This window comes from Muntiacus reevesi, chromosome 7 (assembly GCF_963930625.1).
Source record: "Muntiacus reevesi chromosome 7, mMunRee1.1, whole genome shotgun sequence".
Lineage (NCBI taxonomy): Eukaryota > Metazoa > Chordata > Mammalia > Artiodactyla > Cervidae > Muntiacus > Muntiacus reevesi.
Window position 1 is genome coordinate 65,708,282 of NC_089255.1, and position 8,795 is coordinate 65,717,076.

The 8,795-nt window shown below is 34.7% G+C and overlaps 2 non-coding genes across 2 annotated transcripts; both read right to left on the reverse strand.

Annotated features, from left to right (window-relative positions):
* Window positions 1-7,344: 7,344 nt before the first annotated feature.
* On the reverse strand, window positions 7,345-7,405 carry LOC136172760 (U7 small nuclear RNA). The gene has a single exon (XR_010664101.1). It is a non-coding gene; the product is annotated as a U7 small nuclear RNA (small nuclear RNA).
* Window positions 7,406-8,170: 765 nt separating this feature from the next.
* Window positions 8,171-8,243, reverse strand: TRNAI-UAU (transfer RNA isoleucine (anticodon UAU)). The gene has a single exon. It is a non-coding gene; the product is annotated as a tRNA-Ile (tRNA).
* Window positions 8,244-8,795: the final 552 nt, after the last annotated feature.

An 8,795-nucleotide genomic window follows, 5' to 3' on the forward strand; every position in this document is an offset into this window, starting at 1 on the left:
CCTTATCTGTCTTATTTATTAGCATAATACCTATCACAGATTCCCTGGTGGCTCAGATGGTTCAGAATCTGCCTGCAACGCAGGAGATGCAGGTTCAATCCCTGGGTCAGGAAGATCCTCTAGAGAAGGGAATAGCAACCTGCTCCAGTATTTTTGCCTGGAGAATTCCATGGACAGAGGAGACTGGCAGGCTACAGTCCCTGGGGTCACAAAGAGTCAGACACAACCAAGTGACTAACACTTTCACTTTTATCTCAGAGTTGGTACTGTGTAAATATTTCTTGAATAAATGAATGAGTGAATGTCTTTAGAAATGATACTATTCTAGAGCTTCTTCAATATTGGTTTGTTTTTAGCCTGCTCAGATCCTCTGTCCACACCTGTCATTGATTTCCAAGCAAGACAAAGCAAAGTATTAAGTGCCCAAGTATATTCTGCGTAAAGCTTGAAAGCACTATATTTAGAAAAAGTTGGCAAGCATAAGCTCTCAAGTCCAATTAAATTCTGGTATAGTAAAAGTACTAATGGAGACAGTGGTCTGTAGTTGATATCTCAACAGGGAGTTTCTGACCATTTGTATTATAGATGTCTATTAATAAACAGGCAGTGCTAGGAGAATAAGATATAGCAAATAAAATTTAGTAGATTGAAGAAGACTGACTCTTTTAACCAACCTGACTTGAATCTCTTTGTTATGAAGAATATTGATCATAAATCCAGTTTGATTTGGCCCATAATGTCGTTAAGGACTAGCCTTGTAAATGTCTCTGGACAGCCAGTCTTACTTATGATCAATTAGAGTTCTACTATAAAATTCTATAAGGTAAACAAATATTAAGTAAAGATTATGGTCTAGTTCCTTACTCTAGGCCAGTAAATACAACTCTGTCAAGTTGCCCTCATTATCAGGTTACATCCAATTCTGCGATTTGATTCTGGACTCACAGCATTGTCACTCGAATATAGTTGTCAAACCCAATGGAATTTGGCCAAAATTATGCTAGCAGTGTAATGTTTTTTCAAAAATATTTTCATAAATTTATATACAGTAAAATTGACTTTTTCATATGTACAGTTTTATAGATTTTAACATATGTAAAAATTTGTATAAGTAGTCCCATAGTCAGGGTACATATGGTTGCACCACCCCAAAATTTCCATTGTGTGGCTCCTTTTCAGTCACAACCTCCCCTCCTCCCAGCCACTGGTAACCACTGATGTGTTCTCAATCACTGTAGTTTTGTCTTTCTGAGAATGTCACATAAATGAAATCATACAGAACATATATTTTTGGCACTGGCTGCTTTTTTTAAAAATTCAGTTGAAGTGTGGTTGATTTACACTGTTGTGTTACTTTCAGGTTACAGCGAAGTGATTCAGTTATATGTATACATATATTAATTCTTTTTCAGATTCTTTACCCATATCGGTTCAGCTCAGTTCAGTCGCTCAGTTGTGTCTGACTCTTTGCGACCCCATGGACCGAAGCACGCCAGACCTCCCTGTCCATCACCAACTCCCAGAGTTTACTCAGACTTTACCCATATAGGTTATTATTTACATTACCATGTAGAATATTGAGTAGAGGTCCCTATACTATGCAGTGGGTCCTTGTTGGTTATCTATTTTTTATATGGTAGTGTGTGGATGTTAATGCCAAGCTCCTAATTTATACCTTCCCCCATGTTTTCCCTTTGGAAACTGTAAGTTTGTTTTTGAAATCTTTTATTCGTCTTCTGCTTTGTATCATGTTTTAAATTGCACATGTAGGTGATATCATATGCTATTTGTCTTTCTCTGTCTGACTTATTTTGTTCTTTCTTATGGCTGACTAATAGTTGTGTATGTGTGTGTGTATCACATCTTCTTTATCCATTTCTCTGTTGATGGACATTTAAGTTGCATACCATGTCTTGGTTATTGTAAATAGTGTTGCAGTGAACATTGAGATGCATGTATCTTTTTGAATTATGGTTTTCTCTGAATATATGCCCATGAGTGGATTGCTGGATCATATGCTAGTTCTATTTTTCTCCATACTGTTCTCCATAGTGGTTGTATCAATTTATATTTCCATCAGCTGTGTAGGAGGGTTCCTTTTTCTCTGTACCTTCTCCAGCATTTATTGTTTGTAGACCTTTTGATGATTGCCATATTGACCAGTGTGAGGTAATACCTCGTTATAGTTTTTATTTGTGTTTCTCTGATAAATAGTGATGTGTTTTTCATGTGCTTTTTTGGCCATCCTCATGTCTTCTTTGGAGAAATGTCTATTTATATCGTCTGCCTATTTTTTGACTGGATTGTTTGTTTTGACATAGAATTGCATGAGCTATTTGCATATTTTGGAGTCAGTCTGTAGAACATGGTTTTCCCACATTCACTGTAGTATATAGAAATATGGTTGACTTTTGTGGGGTGACCTTATATTCTGAGGACTTGCTAATGTACTTATTGTTTTTTTTTCCAGACTGCTTAAGCTTTTATGTAGACAATTGCATTATGTATGAATAGTGAAGTTTTCTTTCTTTCTTTCTATTTGGTATGTCTTTTATTTCTGTTTATTGCCAGTTGCACTCAACAAGACTTGCTGATATTGAAAACGACTGCTGAGAGTGGACATCCTTGCCTTGTTCCCTGTGTTGGAGATAGAATATTTAGCTTACATTATTAAGTATAATGTTAGTTATAGGTTTTTTGTAGACACCTTTTATCAAGTTGACGAAGTTCTCTTGTAGTTCTAGTTTGTTCAGAGTTTTTGTCATAATGGATGTTGATTTTTTTCAAATGTTTTTTCTGCATCAATTGCTTATGATCATATGGTTTTTTTTTAGAATGCTAATATTGTGGATTGCATGATTGAGTTTTAAACATGAGCTCATGTTTTAAACATTCCCTGGATAAACCCCATTTGGTTGTGGTGTATTATTCCTTTTATGTATTGTTAGATGCGATGTACTGACATTTTGTTAAGGATTTTTGCATCTACGTTCATAAGGAATATTGTTCTTATTTTCTTTTCTTTTATTCTTATAATCTGGTTTGGCATCAGGATAATGACTTCTGGTCTCATAAAATGAGGTTGGATATGTTTTTGTGTTTCCACTTTCTGAGAGTTTTATAGGATTTGTATGATTTCTTTTGAAAAATTAATAAATTAATTTTTGTTGAGGTATAATTGATACTATAATTTATATAACAATATATTATGCAATATCAATTATAATATAAATTACATTAGTTTCAGATATATAGCATAATGATTTGATATTTATATACACTGTAAAATGATCACCATAATAAGCTACCAACCATCACTATACACATGACAAAAATTCTTTTTTCTTGTGAGAACTTTTAATATTTACTTTCTTAGGAACTTTCAAACAAGTTTGTACCTTTTTCCTTCTTCACCTATTTTTGCCCACTTCCCCATCCACCTTTCTCTCTGGCAACTGCCAGTCTGCTTTCTATATCTGTAAACTTGGTTTAATGTTGTTGTTACTGTTTTGTTTTTTAGATTCCACATGCTAGATCATATCGATATTTTTCTTTCCTCTGACTTACTTCACTTAGCATAATGCCCTCAGGACCCATCCATGTTTTACAAATGGCCAGATTCCACTCTCTTTTATGGCTGAGTGGTATTCCTTTGTGTGTGTGTGTGTGTGTGCACGTGTGTCTTCTTTATCCATTCATCCACTGACGGGCACTTAAGTTGTTTACCTATCTTGCTTTCATATCTTGGCTGCTGAAAATGATACTGCAATATATGCATGATTTCTTCTTTTAAATGTTTGGGAGAATTCACCACAGAAGACATCTGGGTCTGAAGATTTTTTTTTTCAGGTATTTATTAATCAGTTACTTAATCGTTTTAGAACTATTCAGGTTTTATCTATTTCATCCTGTATGATTTTTGCCCCAGGAAATATTGTTAATGTTTAAAGAGTTTCACAGTTTTAAATTTAATAATAATAATAGCAGTTGATTTAGTGGTCACTTGATATTTTCCTTTTCCGTACCTAATCTATAATCTTATAACAATTATTCAAGGTTAAGTAATTTTCTTCACCTTAGAGCTGAATAAAACTGAGACTTAGGCACTCGCCCTCTGCTATGGCCCACACTCTGTGGAGAGCGCTTCTCTCTGAATCTGGATAAATCCACTTCTTACCTATGGAAGAGAAACCAGAACAAAAACTGAGAATTAAAGGAACATAAATGACTTGCTCAAAGTCACCTTAATGCTAAAGAGAGAGGAGACCAACCTCCATTTAGCTCCAAAACGTACATTCTTTCCTTGGCAACTTGCAAAAATTTAGATTGTATGAATTCTAGACACAGGATTTTACTGTCATCGCTATTGATATGAAATATGAAATTACCTGACTGTTAAAATGATCAATGTAAAACACATTTTGTATCATGGCAGATAGTCCATTCCCCCTCAGGTTCATGCTTTGTGTAGGAAAGACTTTTTTTTTTTTTTTTAGGAAAGACTTTTTAAAAATCCTTGTGACAAGAAAACTCATAAGTCACAACACTTTACTTAAGGGTCTCTGAGCATCTGTCCCCAGCTGTAAGTAATACCACACTACTTGTTTGGACCTGCTACAGATAGTTTAGTTATATTTGATCACTTTCTCTTTCTCTTGCTCCAGATGGTGTATCTCAGAGTCTCTTGAGCCTCATTGTTGTATTGGGATTGTATGTTGATGCAATAGTCTATTGTTTCCATTTTTACAGAGTCATAAAGTTCCATAAAAGATTGGATGGTATACATTTGCTTTTGATGTTGTTAAGTGTTAGGACTTTGCAAGGGATGTTTTATAGTGTCTGCTGTATTTATCAAGTAAACATTGTTACCGAGAATCACCCACTTGCTGTTTGTGCTGGGTATTCAAGCTCTAGGAGATGCTTCAACTACACACACTGTGGATTCTACATTTCCCAGGAACATTTTAGGCTATGTAGTTAAGATGGTCCTTTAAGCCACTTAGATTCTTGCATCCATTTTATTTTGCTGGTTATAATCAGGAGATGGTACATTTGTCATGAGGCATATGTTTTGATGTGATCATCTGAATATGTTCTGCCTTCTTTAAAAACAGTGCTTTAGATGTTAACAGAGAGAAAAGAAACTAGCATTTGTTATGTACTATATTAGAATTACTTTATACATATTAACTTCAATAATCCTCTCAATGAGTCTGAAAAATAGGTGCTTTTAAATCTTATTTCATAGATTATTCAATTCATGCCCAGACAGATTAAATGGTTTATGCAAGGCCATATAGGTTAGAATTGGGGGAACTGATACTTAGTTCAAACTGTTTGACTCTAGATTCCATAAGCAGTTATAGCAATATATCTGCTCTGACATTTTTTCTCTGTGCTGGTTGTCATCAACCATATATCTCTAGAACAATTCTGCATTTTTCATTATTTTAGCATCTGACTTAAAGTTTTACTTCTACTCCATAATAATAATACCCAACAATGGCTAAATAGTGTAATGATGAATAGTACAGACTTTGGAACCAGGACTCTCTGCATTCAGACTCCAACTTTGCTATTTATTCATTGTATAACTTTGGGCAAAATTTTTAATTTCTCTTTGCCTGAGTTTCCTCATTCAGTAATAATTGTAGTTACCTCAAAGGCTTGCTATGAGAACTAAATGAGTTAATATTTGGAAAGATCTTGGAATAGTGCCTTGCACATTGTGAATACTATACATATGATTGAAATTTGGGGGGGTAAAAAAATTTTCTTTAATGGTTGTAGAATATTCTTTCATTTGGATGTGATATTTTAATCTCTCCTTAGATGCTGGACATGAAGTTGATTTCAGGATCTTGTGTTAGCACATATTGTTACAATAAACATCTCTGTCTGCATTTTGAGTTTTTTCTCAGGCTGTATTTCCGGGCTTAGAATGACTGTGTCAAATGACCAAACACTTAAAAAATTCCTTAAATATACATATTGGCTAATATTTTCAAAGAAACTTACAAAAAATTATAAGCAAAAATCACAGATAAAAATGTAAAAAGAAAACAATCAAGTTCCCAAGATGTAGGTTTAAAAAAAAAAAAATGGAATTTTCATTTTGAGATAATTGTAGATTCACATGAATCACTAAGAAATAGTACAGATATCCTGTGTACAATTTGCTAAATTTCTCCCAATGGTGACATTTTATAAAACCATTTTACATTATTTCAACCAGGATATTTCATTGATGTATCAAGGAAAAGAGCATTTTTATCTCCACAAGAATCCCTCATGGTGTCCTCTCTTGGCAACAACTAACCTGTTCATCATGTCTATAATTCTGTTATTTCAAGAATGCTATATAAATAAAACCACAAAATCTGTGGTTTAGGATTGCTCTTTTTTTTTTTTTTCTCATCTAGCTTAATTCCCTGGAGATTCATCTGAGCCATGTGTATCAATAGTTTGTCCTTTTCATCGTTGAGTCGTATTCCATGGTATGGATGTACCACATGTGTTCAGTGATTATCTGGTGAAAGACATCTGAGTTGTTTCTAGTTTTTGGTCAATATGAATAAAGCTGTTATGACTATTTGTACACAGATGTTGATGTAAACATAAATTTTAATGATCTGGGAGAAACGTCCAGGAGTGTTATTGCTGGGTTGTATGGTAGTCACATGTGTGTTTTGTGTACAGCTGCCAAATTGTTTTCCAGAGTTTTATTTTTCATTCTCAGCAGCAATCTGAGATGATCCAGTTTTTTGCATTCTTGACAGAATTTGGCGCTCCTATTGCTTTTCATTTTAGCCACTTTGAAAGATGTGTGGTGTCTACGGCCATACCACCCTGAACGCACCCGATCTCGTCTGATCTCGGAAGCTAAGCAGGGTCGGGTCTGGTTAGTACTTGGATGGGAGGTGTGTGGTGATTTATCATTGGAGTTTTAATTTGCATTCCCCTGATGGATAATGCTGTTGAACATCTTTTCATATGCTTACTTGCCATCTGTATATTCTCTTTGGTGACATGTTATTAATGCTTTTTTCTCATTTCCTAATTAGATTGTTTGTTTTTTAATGTTGAGTTTTTATATATTCTAGATTCTAGTCCTTTTGTTGACTATGTGGTTTGCATGTATTTTTTCCTAGTTTGTGGCTTATCTTTTCATCCTTTTAAGATCTTTTGCATAGCAAAATTGAAAGTTTTGGATGAGGTCTAATTTATCAGTTTTTCCTTTTATAGATTATGCTTTTGTAGAATTCTTTATTTAGTCCTACACCCCCCAATTTTTCTCCAGTTTTTTTCTAAAAGTTATAGTTCACATTTATTTTTTTTTCTATAAGGGGTCTTCTGATAAAGACCAGAAACCTACTAGACCAATTCTAGAAGAGCTATAACACTTAATTTTGAATTGTACATTTAGTCTGTGATTCATTTTGAGATGATTTTTCATAAGGGCATCCCTGGTGGCTCAGTGGTAAAGAATCTGACTGCCAGTGCAAGAGACCTGAGTTCAATCCCTGGGTTGGGAAGACCCCCTGGAGAAGGAAATGGCAACCCACTCCAGTATTCTTGCCTGCAGAATTCCATGGAGAGAGGAGCCTGGTGGTCTACACTCCATAGGGTAGTGAAGACTTGGACACAACTGAGAGACGGAGCATGCAAGAGACTAAGGCCAGGCTCTTCCTTTTTTGTTCTGTTTTATTTTTTTTTTTTGGCTTCTGATGTCTCATTGCTTCAGTAATATCTGTTGTAAAGGCTGTCCTGCCTGCATTGAATTGCTCTTGCACTTTTATGAAAAAAAATCAGTTGGACATATTTGTGTGGGCCTATTTATGGGTTTTGTATTCTATTCCACTGATCTATACATTTATCCCTCTAACAAAACCACACCATCTTGATTATTGTGAAAGTGAAAATGTTAGTCACTCAGTCGTATCCATTTCTTTGTGACCCCATGGACTGTAGCCTGTCAGGTTCCTCTGTCTATGCAATTCTCCAGGCAAGAATATTGGAGTGAATAGCCATTCCATTCTCCAGGGGATCTTCCCGACCCAAGGATCGAACCCTGCTCTTCTGCGCTGCAGGCAGATTCTTTACCGTCTGAGCAACCAGGGAAGTTCAAAGTACAGAGAATCACCCTCCTTATGGGAAAGACACTCTGCCTAGGCCCCAGCAAGATTTGAACTTGTGACCCCTGGTTTATAAGACCAGCACTCTAACCCCCAAGCTATGGAGCCAAGTCATATATCTCTTTAATATCTTTAATATAAAGTAGAATGATTCCTACCACTTTATTTTTCAAAATTGTTTTTAGCTATTCTAGTTACTTTGCCTTTTCATACAAATTTTAGAATAATGCTGTTTGAATCTACAAAAACTCTTGCTGGGGATTTCAATAGAGATTGCATTAAAGCTGTGTATTGATTTAGGGATAAATTACATCTATGTTGAGTCTTTCAATCCACAAATACCATATATCCCTCAATTATTTAGGTCTTTGATTTCTTTCTTCAATGTTTTGTAAATTTCAGCATGAAGATTCTGTACATGTTTTTTTAGTTTATATCCAGGTATTCATTTTCTTTGTTGTGAATGATATTATGTTTTTAATTTTATTCTCCATACATCATTATTACTATTGATACATATAAATATGATTAATTTAAAAATATTAATCTTATATTCTACAAGCCTAGTGAACTCACTTATTGGTTCTAGAAAGGTCTTTGAGTTTTGCTTTGTTTTCGTATATTCCTTGGGCTTTTTTACAAAGACACTAATGTTATCTG